Source organism: Schistocerca cancellata, chromosome 2, assembly GCF_023864275.1.
Source record: "Schistocerca cancellata isolate TAMUIC-IGC-003103 chromosome 2, iqSchCanc2.1, whole genome shotgun sequence".
NCBI lineage: Eukaryota > Metazoa > Arthropoda > Insecta > Orthoptera > Acrididae > Schistocerca > Schistocerca cancellata.
In genome coordinates this window covers 688559185-688573525 of record NC_064627.1, presented here as the reverse complement: position 1 = coordinate 688573525, position 14341 = coordinate 688559185, and the positions used below count along the sequence as shown (strand labels likewise).

Sequence of the window (14341 nt, the reverse complement as noted above, 5' to 3'; positions counted from 1 at the left end):
CTGCCATTGTGATGCAGAGAAATTGAAATTTGGCTCAAAGTTGCATCCAACCGTTCTCTATAAAGGTGCAAAGTGTGATGCCCTGCAACATCAGTCTGGGCTTCAGTGACACTTCAAAAAACGAGGTGTTGACAAGCTTTAAAAAAAGGTCAGACATTCGAAATTCATTCGAGGAGTAAGGTGTGTTAATCATGTCACTTTGGCACCAAATTTCAGCACAATTCTGCCCAATACTACACAATGGGAAGGTCGCACAACCCCTCTTTACTCACATTTCATGCCTTCTTTTAATGCCACTGAGAGGTTGAGATCAGAACTGTGATAACCAGCATTGAAATTGTGCAGTTTTCTTATGAGTGGATTAGGAAAACATTTCAGACACCACCACTCAGTATCAACAAGAAAAGGCCTCAGGAGATGACAAAGGGCATCAATGAAAAACGCCTCTTCACTTGAGGTGTTGATTCTCATACATTTTGTGGTCAACAATGACAGTTTGCAGTGCAATGAGCAATACTACGAAATTCTTGGCAACCCCTGGCACTACTTTCTCCCTACTCCCGTTGATTCAACCTCGAATTCAGCAGAACCCTCAGTGCACGATTGTTGATTTATTTAAAAATGCATTTGTGCAGAGACAGCAAGTCACTCATTACTAGCCACTGGCATGACGGACACCCCCTGTGACACCCATTAGATTTTGCATCCAGTCAGCACGTGCAAATTTAGCGACACAGTGCTACTCAGCTCATGGCCATCTCAACAGTTGCCCATCACGTAAGCGCTTAGTAATTAAAAATGTATCTGTGCACAGACAGGCAGTTACTAAAGCACTCAACAAAGGTGTTCAGATGGCACTGAGGGTGTTGATAAACTGGAGAGGGCGTCCCAGAAGGACCCTTTGCCATTTTATTCACACATATGTCAATGTTGGACCACCCCTCATGATCACGCCACAGGAGGGTGCAAAACAGGAGGGCTGGAAAAGCAGAGTCACCCTTTGCTGTTTCAGATCATATTCAAATTTTGCCAACTGGTTCCAAATTGATCCTAGAGGTACCACACTGTACACCAGAGAAAAAGCTGCAGTCACATTGCACTCAAAAGGGATGGAGGCACTTTCAATGCAGTTGCAGGCCCACGTTGTCCTTAGAGAAGGGCTAAATCACCTGGAAGAGTGTCAGCAGTGTCAAATGTTGTCAAGATCATCAGCTTGTTACTCACTCCATGGCTAATTGTCGTTTTCAACACAAAATGTGTGAAATCAATGTCCTGTGGAAAACAGTAGTTTCATTAATGCCATTTATACCATCTCCTGGGGCCTTCTCATGTCAATACTGAGCAGCGGTGTGTCTGAAATGTTTCTCTGCACAACTCCTAACAAATCACACAATTTTAAGGCTGGGATGATATTTCTGTCCCCCATTCTAGAGGTGTCAAAAGAAGGGGTGAAACATTGGTAGGAGGGTGTGGGATGATCTGCCCACTATGTGACATTGATGACAGTGTTGGGCAGAATTGTGGTGAATTGTGACATAATTAACCCACTTTATGCCTCACACAAAATTCAGAACTCTGGCCAGGTGTGGACATCCTGCTGTCTGAAGAGTCGCTGAACCTGAGGGTGATGTTGCAGAGTGCCATGCTTTTGCACCATTAAAGAGGAAGGATGTAGACACCTTTGAGTCAAATTTCAAACTTCTGCATTGCTATGGCAGACAATTACAGGGTTTCAAAAAAGTGACCCTTCCTTTGTGTTGCACGCTGTATTTTCTTCTTGTCTGAACTACTTACTGTCCATGTTTCACTTTCATAAATGAACACACTCCAGACAAATACCTTCAGAAGAGACGTCCTAACACTTAAATTGATATTATATGTTAACAAATTCTGCTTTTTCAGGAATATTTTCTTCTGATTTCTGGTCTGCATTTGTATTCTCTCTGCTTTAGCCATCATCAGTTATTTTGCTGCCCATATAGTAGATTACCAGTAAATACCACATTAATGTAATAAATGCTCAAAATGATGTCCGATAGCCTCAATGCGTTTGGCAATACGTGTAACGACATTCCTCTCAACAGGAAGTACTTTTCCTTCCGCAATGTTCGCACATGCATTGACAATGCGCTGACGCATGTCAGGCGTTGTCGGTGGATCACGATACGAAATATCCTTTGACTTTCCCCACAGAAAGAAATCCGGGGACGTCAGATCCGGTGAACGTGCAGGCCATGGTATGGTGCTTCGACGACCAATCCACCTGTCATGAAATGTGCTATTCAGTACCGCTTCAACCGCACGCGAGCTATGCGCCGGACATCCACCATGTTGGAAGTACATCTCCATTCTGTCACGCAGGGAAACATCTTGTATTAACATCGGTAGAACATTACGTAGGAAATCAGCATACACTGCACCATTTAGATTGCCATCGATAAAATGGGGGGAAATTTGTCCTCCTTCCCATAATGCCGCACCATACATTAACCCGCCAAGATCGCTGATGTTCCACTTGTCGCAGCCATCGTGGATTTTCCGTTGCCCAATAGTGCCCCATGAACCATGGACCTTGCCGTTGGTGGGGAGGCTTGCGTGCCTCAGCGATACAGATGGCCGTACCGTAGGTGCAACCACAACGGAGGGGTATCTGTTGAGAGGCCAGACAAACATGTGGTTCCTGAAGAGGGGCAGCAGCCTTTTCAGTAGTTGCAGGGGCAACAGTCTGGATGATTGACTGATCTGGCCTTGTAACATTAACCAAAACGGCCTTGCTGTACTGGTACTGCGAACGGCTGAAAGCAAGGGGAAACTACAGCCGTAATTTTTCCCGAGGACATGCAGCTCTACTGTATGATTAAATGATGATGGCGTCCTCTTGGGTAAAATATTCCGGAGGTAAAATAGTCCCCCATTCGGATCTCCGGGCGGGGACTACTCAGGAGGACGTCGTTATCAGGAGAAAGAAAACTGGCGTTCTACGGATCGGAGCGTGGAATGTCAGATCCCTTAATCGGGCAGGTAGGTTAGAAAATTTAAAAAGGGAAATGGATAGGTTAAAGTTAGATATAGTGGGAATTAGTGAAGTTCGGTGGCAGGAGGAACAAGACTTTTGGTCAGGTGATTACAGGGTTATAAATACAAAATCAAATAGGGGTAATGCAGGAGTAGGTTTAATAATGAATAAAAAAATAGGAGTGCAGGTTAGCTACTACAAACAGCATAGTGAACGCATTATTGTGGCCAAGATAGACACAAAGCCCATGCCTACTACAGTAGTACAAGTTTATATGCCAACTACCTCTGCAGATGATGAAGAAATAGATGAAATGTATGACGAGATAAAAGAAATTATTCAGGTAGTGAAGGGAGACGAAAATTTAATAGTCATGGGTGACTGGAATTCGTCAGTAGGAAAAGGAAGAGAAGGAAACATAGTAGGTGAATATGGATTGGGGGGAAGGAATGAAAGAGGAAGCCGCCTTGTAGAATTTTGCACAGAGCATAACTTAATCATAGCCAACACTTGGTTCAAGAATAATAAAATAAGGTTGTATACCTGGAAGAATCCTGGAGATACTAGAAGGTATCAGATAGATTATATAATGGTAAGACAGAGATTTAGGAACCAGGTTTTAAATTGTAAGACATTTCCTGGGGCAGATGTGGATTCTGACCACAATCTATTGGTTATGAACTGCAGATTGAAACTGAAGAAACTGCAAAAAGGTGGGAATTTAAGGAGATGGGACCTGGATAAACTGAAAGAACCAGAGGTTGTAGAGAGTTTCAGGGAGAGCATAAGGGAACGATTGACAGGAATGGGGGAAAGAAATACAGTAGAAGAAGAATGGGTAGCTCTGAGGGATGAAGTAGTGAAGGCAGCAGAGGATCAAGTAGGTAAAAAGACGAGGGCTAATAGAAATCCTTGGGTAACAGAAGAAATATTGAATTTAATTGATGAAAGGAGAAAATATAAAAATGCAGTAAATGAAGCAGGCAAAAAGGAATACAAACGTCTCAAAAATGGTATCGACAGGAAGTGCAAAATGGCTAAGCAGGGATGGATAGAGGACAAATGTAAGGATGTAGAGGCTTGTCTCACTAGGGGTAAGATAGATACTGCCTACAGGAAAATTAAAGAGACCTTTGGAGAGAAGACAACCACTTGTATGAATGTCAAGAGCTCAGATGGCAACCCAGTTCTAAGCAAAGAAGGGAAGGCAGAAAGGTGGAAGGAGTATATAGAGGGTTTATACAAGGGCGATGTACTTGAGGACAATATTATGGAAATGGAAGAGGATGTAGATGAAGATGAAATGGGAGATAAGATACTGCGTGAAGAGTTTGACAGAGCACTGAAAGACCTGAGTCGAAACAAAGCCCCGGGGAGTAGACAACATTCCATTTGAACTACTGATGGCCTCGGGAGAGCCAGTCATGACAAAACTCTACCATCTGGTGAGCACGATGTATGAGACAGGCGAAACACCCTCACACTTCAAGAAGAATATAATAATTCCAATCCCAAAGAAAGCAGGTGTTGATAGATGTGAAAATTACCGAACTATCAGTTTAATAAGTCACAGCTGCAAAATACTGACGCGAATTCTTTACAGACGAATGGAAATACTGGTAGAAGCCGACCTCGGGGAAGATCAGTTTGGATTCCGTAGAAATGTTGGAACACGTGAGGCAATACTGACCTTACGACTTATCTTGGAAGAAAGATTAAGAAAAGGCAAACCTACGTTTCTAGCATTTGTAGACTTAGAGAAAGCTTTTGACAATGTTAACTGGAATAATCTCTTTCAAATTCTGAAGGTGGCAGGGGTAAAATACAGGGAGCGAAAGGCTATTTACAATTTGTACAGAAACCAGATGGCAGTTATAAGAGTCGAGGGGCATGAAAGGGAAGCAGTGGTTGGGAAAGGAGTAAGACAGGGTTGTAGCCTCTCCCCAATGTTATTCAATCTGTATATTGAGCAAGCAGTAAAGGAAACAAAAGAAAAATTTGGAGTAGGTATTAAAATTCATGGAGAAGTAGTAAAAACTTTGAGGTTCGCCGATGACATTGTAATTCTGTCAGAGACAGCAAAGGACTTGGAAGAGCAGTTGAACGGAATGGACAGTGTCTTGAAAGGAGGATATAAGATGAACATCAACAAAAGCAAAACGAGGATAATGGAATGTAGTCAAATTAAGTCGGGTGATGCTGAGGGAATTAGATTAGGAAATGAGACACTTAAAGTAGTAAAGGAGTTTTGCTATTTAGGGAGTAAAATAACCGATGATGGTCGAAGTAGAGAGGATATAAAATGTAGACTGGCAATGGCAAGGAAAGCATTTCTCAAGAAGAGGAATTTGTTAACATCGAGTATAGATTTAAGTGTCAGGAAGTCGTTTCTGAAAGTATTTGTATGGAGTGTAGCCATGTATGGAAGTGAAACATGGACGATAAATAGTTTGGACAAGAAGAGAATAGAAGCTTTCGAAATGTGGTGCTACAGAAGAATGCTGAAGATAAGGTGGGTAGATCACGTAACTAATGAGGAGGTATTGAATAGGATTGGGGAGAAGAGAAGTTTGTGGCACAACTTGACTAGAAGAAGGGATCGGTTGGTATGACATGTTTTGAGGCATCAAGGGATCACAAATTTAGCATTGGAGGGCAGTGTGGAGGGTAAAAATCGTAGAGGGAGACCAAGAGATGAATACACTAAGCAGATTTAGAAGGATGTAGGTTGCAGTAGATACTGGGAGATGAAGAAGCTTGCACAGGATAGAGAAGCATGGAGAGCTGCATCAAACCAGTCTCAGGACTGAAGACCACAACAACAACATAGTAGAACTCATCTACTACTTTCAGTGTGTCATTACCATATTAATACCCTCACCATCACCTGATTTAATGTGGTTTGTGTATCATCATTTCACAATCTCTTTACAAGATATGACCAATTCTATGCTATTACTCTCCCAAATCCTTTGGAGTTTCTTGACAGAATTACAAGGTCATAAGCAAATCTGGATCTATAATTCACTTTACAAATTTCTACTTTGTTTTCTTCACAGCTTGTTCAGTATACAAATTGAATAATATCAGCATTAGGTTACGCCCCGTCTCACTCCTGTGTCAACCACATCCTTCCTTTCATGTCTCTCAACTGTTATAATTTCGGTCTGAGTTCTGTACAAGTTGTAAATAATTTCTTGCTCCCTGTATTTTATACCTGTAGAGATCAAAACTGATCTTTCCAAAGTTTGCCTTCTTCAAGATTTTCCATTCTTCTGTAAATCATTGATATCAATATTTTGCTTCTACGGCTTATTAAATTGATGGTTCGGTAGCATTCACACTTGTCAGCACACGCCTTTTTTAGAATTGGAACGATAACATTCTTCGTGAAGTCTGATGGTATTTCACCCGTCTCATAAACACACATCAAAAAGAGTTTTGCATCATCCCAGTTCCCAGAACTCCTGAAGACAGACGATGACTGTGGATGTTGTATCACAGACACAGTCCCTTTGACTGTTCAGAGATGTCACTAAACCTGCCCAAAGATGTAAACAACCATGCATGAGCAGCGCCTATTAGATGGAGGGGGTTCCACAGCCGATCAGTTCCAATCATTCCAGCAGGAGGTGGTACACAGCTCGTGTTGTCGATAGTTCAATCATGCCTAGACGGTCAATACCACAGCTCAATCGTATCCACATTGTTACTTTGTGCCAGGAAGGGCTCTCAACATGGGAAGTGTCCAGGTGCCTCGGAGTGAACCAAAGCGATGTTGTTCAGATATGGAGGAGATACAGAGAGACAAACTGTCGATGACATGCCTCACTCACATCACCGAAGGGCTACTACTGCAGTGGATGACCGCTACCTATGGATTATGGCTCAGAGGAACCCTGACAGTAATGCCACTATGTTGAATAGTGCTTTTCTTGCAGCCACAGGACGTCGTGTTACAACTCAAACTGTGCACAAAAGGCTGCATGATGAGCAACTCACTCCCAATGTCCATGACGAGGTCCATCTTTGCAACCATGCAGTGCAGTAGTAGAGATGGGTTCAACAACATGCCGAATGGATCGCTCAGGATTGGCTTCACGTTCTCTTCACTGATGAGTGTCACATATGTCTTCTGTCCAGTGAGTGCAGCAAGGTGGAGGTTCCCTGTTGTTTTGGGGTGGCATTACGTGGGGCCGACGTATGCTGCTTGTGGTCATGGAAGGCACGGAAACAGCTGTACGATACGCGAATGCCATCCTCCGACTGATAGTGAAACCATATCAGCAGCATATTGGCGAGGCTTTCGTCTTCATGGACAACAATTTATGCCCCCACCATGCACATCTTGTGAATGACTTCCTTTAGGATAACGATATCGCTCGACTAGAGTGGCCAGCATGTTCTCCAGACATGAACCCTATCGAACACGCCTGGAATAGATTGAGACGGGCAGTTTATTTACGACGTGACCCACCAGCCACTCTGAGGGATCTATGACAAAAAAATGGCTCTGAGCACTATGGGACTTAACTTCAGAGGTCATCATTCCCCTAGAACTTAGAACTGCTGAAACCTAACAAACTGAAGGACATCACACACATCCATGCCCGAGGCTGGACTCGAATCTGCGACCGTAGCTGCCGCGCAGTTCCAGACTGTAGCGCCTAGAACCACCCGGCCACTCCGGCCGGCGATCTACGCCAAATTGCCATCAAGGAGTGGGACAAACTGGATCAAAGTGCCTCGATGAACTTGTGGATAGTATGCCACAACGAATACAGGCATGCATCAATGCAAGAGGACGTGCTACTGGGTATTAGAGGTACTGGTGTGTACGGCAATCTCTGAAGGTCTCACTGTATGGTGGTACAACATGCAACATGTGGTTTTCATGAGCAATAAAAAGGGAGGAAATGCTGTTCATGTTGATCTCTATTCCAGTTTTCTGTACAGGTTCCAGAACTCTTGGAACCTAGGTGATGCAAAACTTTTTTTGGTGAGTGTATACTGCACACCAGGTGTAATAATTCTGTTATAGTTGAATCTCCTATGGATTTCAGTAATTCTGAGGGATTATCATCATCTCCAAGAGCCTTGTTACAACTTAGATATTTCAGCATACTCTTAAATTCTTCTTGCAGTATCATATCTAATACCTCACCTTTACCTTCTTCTTCTTCTTCTTCTTCTTCTTCTTCTCCTCCTCCTCCTCCTCCTCTTTCATTCACATTGTCCTCAAGTCTGTTTCCACTCTGTATTTTCCATCCAACCTCTTGAAGTGTCTCGGTTTTTTGCTCGCCGCGCAATCCAAGTGCCTTCTGAACTACCTTTCTCACTATCTGACGAAGAACACTTGTGAAATCAGTTGCTTCTTCCATCACAGACATCGATACGACGTTTTGAAGCAGTTCAAACTTCTTGCATGTAATTCTTTTTTAATGCATTGTCTCAATATACCGGCACCATTTTATGAAGTCATCTGCAGTCGAAACCTCCTTCAGAAGTAGGGCTTGATACATGTCCTCAGCAACACCCTTCGAGATGTGCAACCTTATTTTCCTCGTTCATTCTAGGATCCACTATTTTACACAGTTCCAAGATGTCTTGAATGTAGGATGCTGTAGTTTCTCCTGGCCGCTGTGCCCTGCACTTTGATTTATCTTCAGCCTTGCACTTCTGTCATTGTGTGTCACCAAAATACTTATGCAGTCCCAACTGGAATATTTCCCAGCTGGTGAACTTCTCCTCGTTGTTCTCATACCACTGCTTGGTAGTGCCCTCCAAGTAGAAAAATATGTTAGCCAAACACACAGTGTTATCCCTTTTGTTAAATTTGGCTATACGCTCATATACCTTCAGCCACTTGTTTGGATCTTGGCCATCGTCACCAGAGAACCCAGAAAGATGTCTCATGTGGTGGCACACAGTTGCTGTCATCGTAACATCCTCTTCTTCTTCTTCTTCTTCTTCTTCTTCTGTCTCTGGTAGATTGCGATCTGTTGAATATGGCTCTAACTCTGGTTTCTCGCCATGTAAATGGCGGCTCTGTCATGGCCTGATGGGAGTCAAAGTGTCGTCAATAATGTGCACTATCACAAGTTCCAATACCCAGTGTCTCCACCAGAATAATGTCACGTAGAAGAAGGTTTAATTAGATGAATGACAAACACTAACTTCTCTTAACGAAGGTTTATTCAGCACTTCCACATACAAGAGTGTGGAGTGAACTGCCTCTGGCCGGAACACATAAGGTATGTATACAGTTACAGAACATTCCAGTACAAGGATTCTTGCCATTTGTGGATACTTCTAGAATGTACTTGAACCAAATACAGAAATTAAAATTGTACAACCCAGGTGAGTTTTGAACTTATGACCCTCCATGCAACAGTTTAGTATCATAACCACTACACCACGGTGCTACTCAGCTTCTTCTGCGACAATATGCCTTACTTATATTGAAGAAATGTGCCAATACAGTGATGCTTGCAGAGGAAAGCATGCTGAATAGCGGCTACTAGGAGGGTCGATTGTCGACAGTGGAGCGAAATCCACACGGAGAGCAGTTAAGGAACTGCCTTTGTCTTTAACAACCAGACCAGACAATGGTTAACCATTCACCTCAGGGTCTTTCCTACACAGCTCGTTAAGGTGATACTCCGATAACCACTGGGATATGTGCAGTCCTTCCCTGGTTTGAGGAGAGGGGTTAGAATTGCCTCCCTCCACGAGTTGGGGAAGTTGCCTGTCTGCCGTATTAGACTAAAAGATTTGAGACGAATTTCCTTTGATGCTGCTGGCAAATGTCTAAGCATGCAGTACTAAATTTGGTTGTGACCAGGTGCAGTGTCACGAATTTCAGCGAGTGCCGACTCAAGCTCCCACATAGAGAGGGGGGAGTTGTAAGCCTCAGAACTATTCCCTCTCTATAGTCGCACAATAACGACGAAATACCAGATCCTGGCTTGCATTGGCAGTAGGTTGTGCAAAATTTTTGGCCAGTATCTGAGCAATGTCTCTAGGTGTTGTTTGTAGGCATTCTTATTTCACCACTGCTGCTATTGGTGAACGGCTGAATTTACCAAAAATCCTCCACATGGCTTCCCATACTTTTATAGAAGAAATGGAACGATTGATGGAGTCCAGAAACGCTTGCCATACCCATTTTGTACTCTCCCAACGACGTGTTGAGCCTTGGCCCTCGGGACTCTAAAGGCTCCAAGTGTCTGCTGTCGGTCAGCATTTAAAACGTCAAAGAGCTGTACATCTATCCCAGATCGCAGAACAGCACTCGTCTGTCCACCAAGGTACTGGCTGCCTCCTAAAAAGACCTGAGGACTGTGTGATGGAGAGGTCAGTGGCACGATGGATGACTTGTGTGATGTGGTCCACCCAACCTTGGATGCTGTCGCAGTGTTTGAACACAGACAGCTGGCTGATATGCGTCCAGTTAGCCCTGCTTTGGGAGCTTAACTTCAGGTGGTGAGCCATTTAGTAGGTGAAGGTGGATTGGGAAGTGGTCACTGGAATGTAGGTCATCAATGACCTCCTACTGAACAGAGTCGGCAAGGGTGGGAGAACAGAAAGAGAAGTTGATGGCTGAGAATGACCCAGTAGTAGTAGAGAAATGTGTGTGAGTACCCATGCTGAGGATGCAAAGCTCATGAGACGTCATAAGACCCTCCAAAACCCTAACCTGAGGGCAAGTATTGGTCAAGCCCAAAAGGACGCGATGGGCCCCAAATTTTCCTAGGAGAAGGAATGGTCGTGGGAGTTGTGCGATAAGATCTGTGAGAGCCTCAGACTCTAATGCATCTTGCAGAGGCAAATACAGTGAGCACACAGTGATCCTTCGACATACATGAATTTTAACTGCAACTGCTTGCAGGTCAGTAGCCAAGGGGAGGACAGAAGAGGGGTGCGTTTTAGTGACAAACACTGACACCTCCCTTGGTCCTTTCTCATGATAGGTCATCCTTGCGGTATACCGAATTTTCCTGAAGCACAGACACATCTGTATCTTTAAAACACATTTCTTGTAAACAAAAGCACAAGGGACATGCCTATGCTACGAGTTTGAGTTCCTCCACTCGCGTCCTGAACCCACTGATGTTCCACTGTAGTATGGAAGCCATTTCATTGGTGCAGTTTTGATTTACCCGTATCTTTGCACCGGAGAGGTGAAGCACTTTGAGAGCATGGGGGAGTGGAGGGGCTGCCTGGATCCAAGGTATCTAACTCCACGATATCCTCCTCATCAGTCAGACGGAAAAGAATGACATCTGACAGTGCTTGTGACAGCTTTTGACCCAAACGTCATGAGCCTTTCCCTGCACCCTGTCCCTTTGAGGAGGCATTGAGAAGCACTCTGTTTTTCTTGTACCTTCTGGATGCTCGCTGTGGAACTGTTATTGGTCTTTCCTGGTGCAGCTGCCTGGATTGCTTTGTCCTTACTCTTTTTCTTTTGACATGTCAAAACAAGGCCCCAGGAGTTGACATTAGAACTACTGAGAGCCTTGGGAGAGCCAGTCCTGACATGACTCTACCATCTGGTGAGCAAGATGTATGAGACAGGCGAAATTCCCTCAGACTTCAAGAAGAATATAATAACTCCAATCCCAAAGAAAGCAGGTGTTGACAGATGCGAAAATTACCGAACTATCACTTTAATAAGTCACAGCTGCAAAACACTAATGCGAATTCTTAACAGACAAATGGAAAAACTGGTAGAAGCCGACCTCGGGGAAGATCAGTTTGGATTCCGTAGAAATGTTGGTACACGTGAGGCAATACTGACCCTACGACTTATCTTAGAAGAAAGATTAAGGAAAGGCAAACCTACGTTTCTAGCATTTGTAGACTTAGAGAAAGCTTTTGACAATGTTGACTGGAATACATCAGAAGAGAAATTTGTTAACATCGAGTACTGATTTAAGTGTTATGAAGTAGTTTCTGAAAGTATTTGTATGGAGTGTAGCCATGTATGGAAGTGAAATGTGGACGATAAATAGTTTAGACAAAAAGAGAATAGAAGCTTTCGAAATGTGGTGCTACAGAAGAATGCTGAAGATTAGATGGGTAGATCACATAACTAATGAGGAGGTATTGAATAGAATTGGGGAGAAGTTTGTGGCACAACTTGACTAGAAGAAGGGATCAGTTGGTAGGACATGTTCTGAGGCATCAAGGGATCACCAATTTAGTACTGGAGGGCAGCGTGGAGGGTAAAAATCGTAGAGGGAGACCAAGAGATGAGTACACTAAGCAGATTCAGAAGGATGTAGGCTGCAGTAGGTACTGGGAGATGATGAAGCTTGCACAGGATAGAGTAGCATGGAGAGCTGCATCAAACCAGTCTCAGGATTGAAGACCACCAGAACAACAACAACAACAACAACAACAATGTACATGTATAAGTACAAGTGCTTATGGTTGATACAGGAACACTAGTCATCAGCTGTGTGGAAGAGTCTGCCTTGAGAATAAGTTTCTGCACTATGGAAGAATATGAGAAGGCAAAGACAGGGGGGTTTCATTACCTTATATTCTTTTTTGGCTTCAGCATAGGGGATCTGTTTGGTCACTTTTATCTCCTGTATTTTGCATTCTTCAGCAAAAGCAGGGTCGTCTCGGCTCCAGACTGGGTGGTTCCCAGAGCAGTTGACGCAGATCACTGGAGACAGGCAGTCAGTCCCAGCATTATGAACAGCTTTCCCACAGTTCCCGCAGATTGCTTCACCTCCACAACTCGTGGTTGTAAGGTCGAAATGCTGGTATTAATAGCATCGCATAGGGTTTGAAATGTAAGGCTGAACATTAAGTCGAAGGAACCTCACCATAAGATGTTCAGGCAGTGTGGGAGAATTGAATGTGACAATGAAAGTGGCATTCTTTTCAGTTGCTCTATTATTCCTGTGTGTTCATTGCTCCACTGGGTGCCCATTCTTGCTTCAGTTCTGCTATGTCCATGATATTTCAGCACGTGACAATGCCCTTGCTGGAGTTGAGAAGTGTGCATCTCAACAATGATATCACAGTCACCCAGTTTCTGAAATTTCTGAAGGTCTACCAGCTTTGACCTGTTCGTTTCAACCAACAATGAGCCATTACACAATCGTTCCATAGATTTTAATGTTCCAGCAGGGCCTTCCAAACCCTTCCAACCTTCCAATAGGGGGACACTTTTTCAAATGTCCCTTCTTCCTCTTTATCACCAGAAACACATTGTTATTCATTACTCCATGAGCCCTGTTACTGCAGTCCAAAGTATTCTTATCATCAGGAGGACTAGTCTCTCTCATTCTTTTGGATGTGTCGGTGAGTACTCCCAGGTGGTACACCCTTCCCGCTGGGAGGAGAAGATGACGATTTCGAGGGTTCCATCTCGGTTCCACAAGCAGCTAGGGAAATAAGGGTTGACTCAGACAGAGCCCCGCGTGCCTGTGTAAGACTTATACAACTGAGGTGCAGCAGGTTCCCCAGTGGTTGCTGGCTAACGACTGTTCCACCTCAACAGCCATGCATCCCATCAGCGCACCGCACAGCACACCTTGAAATTGAGGGTTTTTTTTGAGGTTTATCCCTCACGATCAGGCCAGTCAAGCAAAGATCCGAGTTCCCTGAGACACCACACCATGTGGTGGTCGCTGAAGCATGCCCAGGGCTTACTGTTGGTGATGGGATTGGCGGAGCTTACCAGTCCCCAGTTCAGGAACCCCGGCTGTCAAGCCCGTACTCAGCAAATCAATGCTGAGCCCCTGAGGACTGGGAGAGGAAGGGAGAGGGGAGAGGAGGGATGAAGGGAGAGGGGAGAGGAGGGATGAAGGGAGAGGGGAGAGGAGGGATGAAGGGAGAGGGGAGAGGAGGGATGAAGGGAGAGGGGAGAGGAGGGATGAAGGGAGAGGGGAGAGGAGGGATGAAGGGAGAGGGGAGAGGAGGGATGAAGGGAGAGGGGAGAGGAGGGATGAAGGGAGAGGGGAGAGGAGGGATGAAGGGAGAGGGGAGGAAGGGAGAGGCGGAGGTAGGGGGAGGCGGAGGCGGAGGTAGGGGGAGGCGGAGGCGGAGGTAGGGGGAGGCGGAGGCGGAGGGGTAGGGGGAGGCGGAGGCGGAGGTAGGGGGAGGCGGAGGCGGAGGTAGGGGGAGGCGGAGGCGGAGGTAGGGGGAGGCGGAGGCGGAGGTAGGGGGAGGCGGAGGCGGAGGTAGGGGGAGGCGGAGGCGGAGGTAGGGGGAGGCGGAGGCGGAGGTAGGGGGAGGCGGAGGCGGAGGTAGGGGGAGGCGGAGGCGGAGGTAGGGGGAGGCGGAGGCGGAGGTAGGGGGAGGCGG

General features: G+C 45.0%; 1 protein-coding gene across 8 annotated transcripts in view; it reads right to left on the bottom strand.

Moving 5' to 3' along the window:
• The window catches only part of LOC126162434 (peptidyl-prolyl cis-trans isomerase G-like), a 333524-nt gene that overhangs the window by 193775 nt on the left and 125408 nt on the right, over positions 1–14341 (bottom strand). The gene's annotated exons all lie outside the window — the stretch shown is intronic.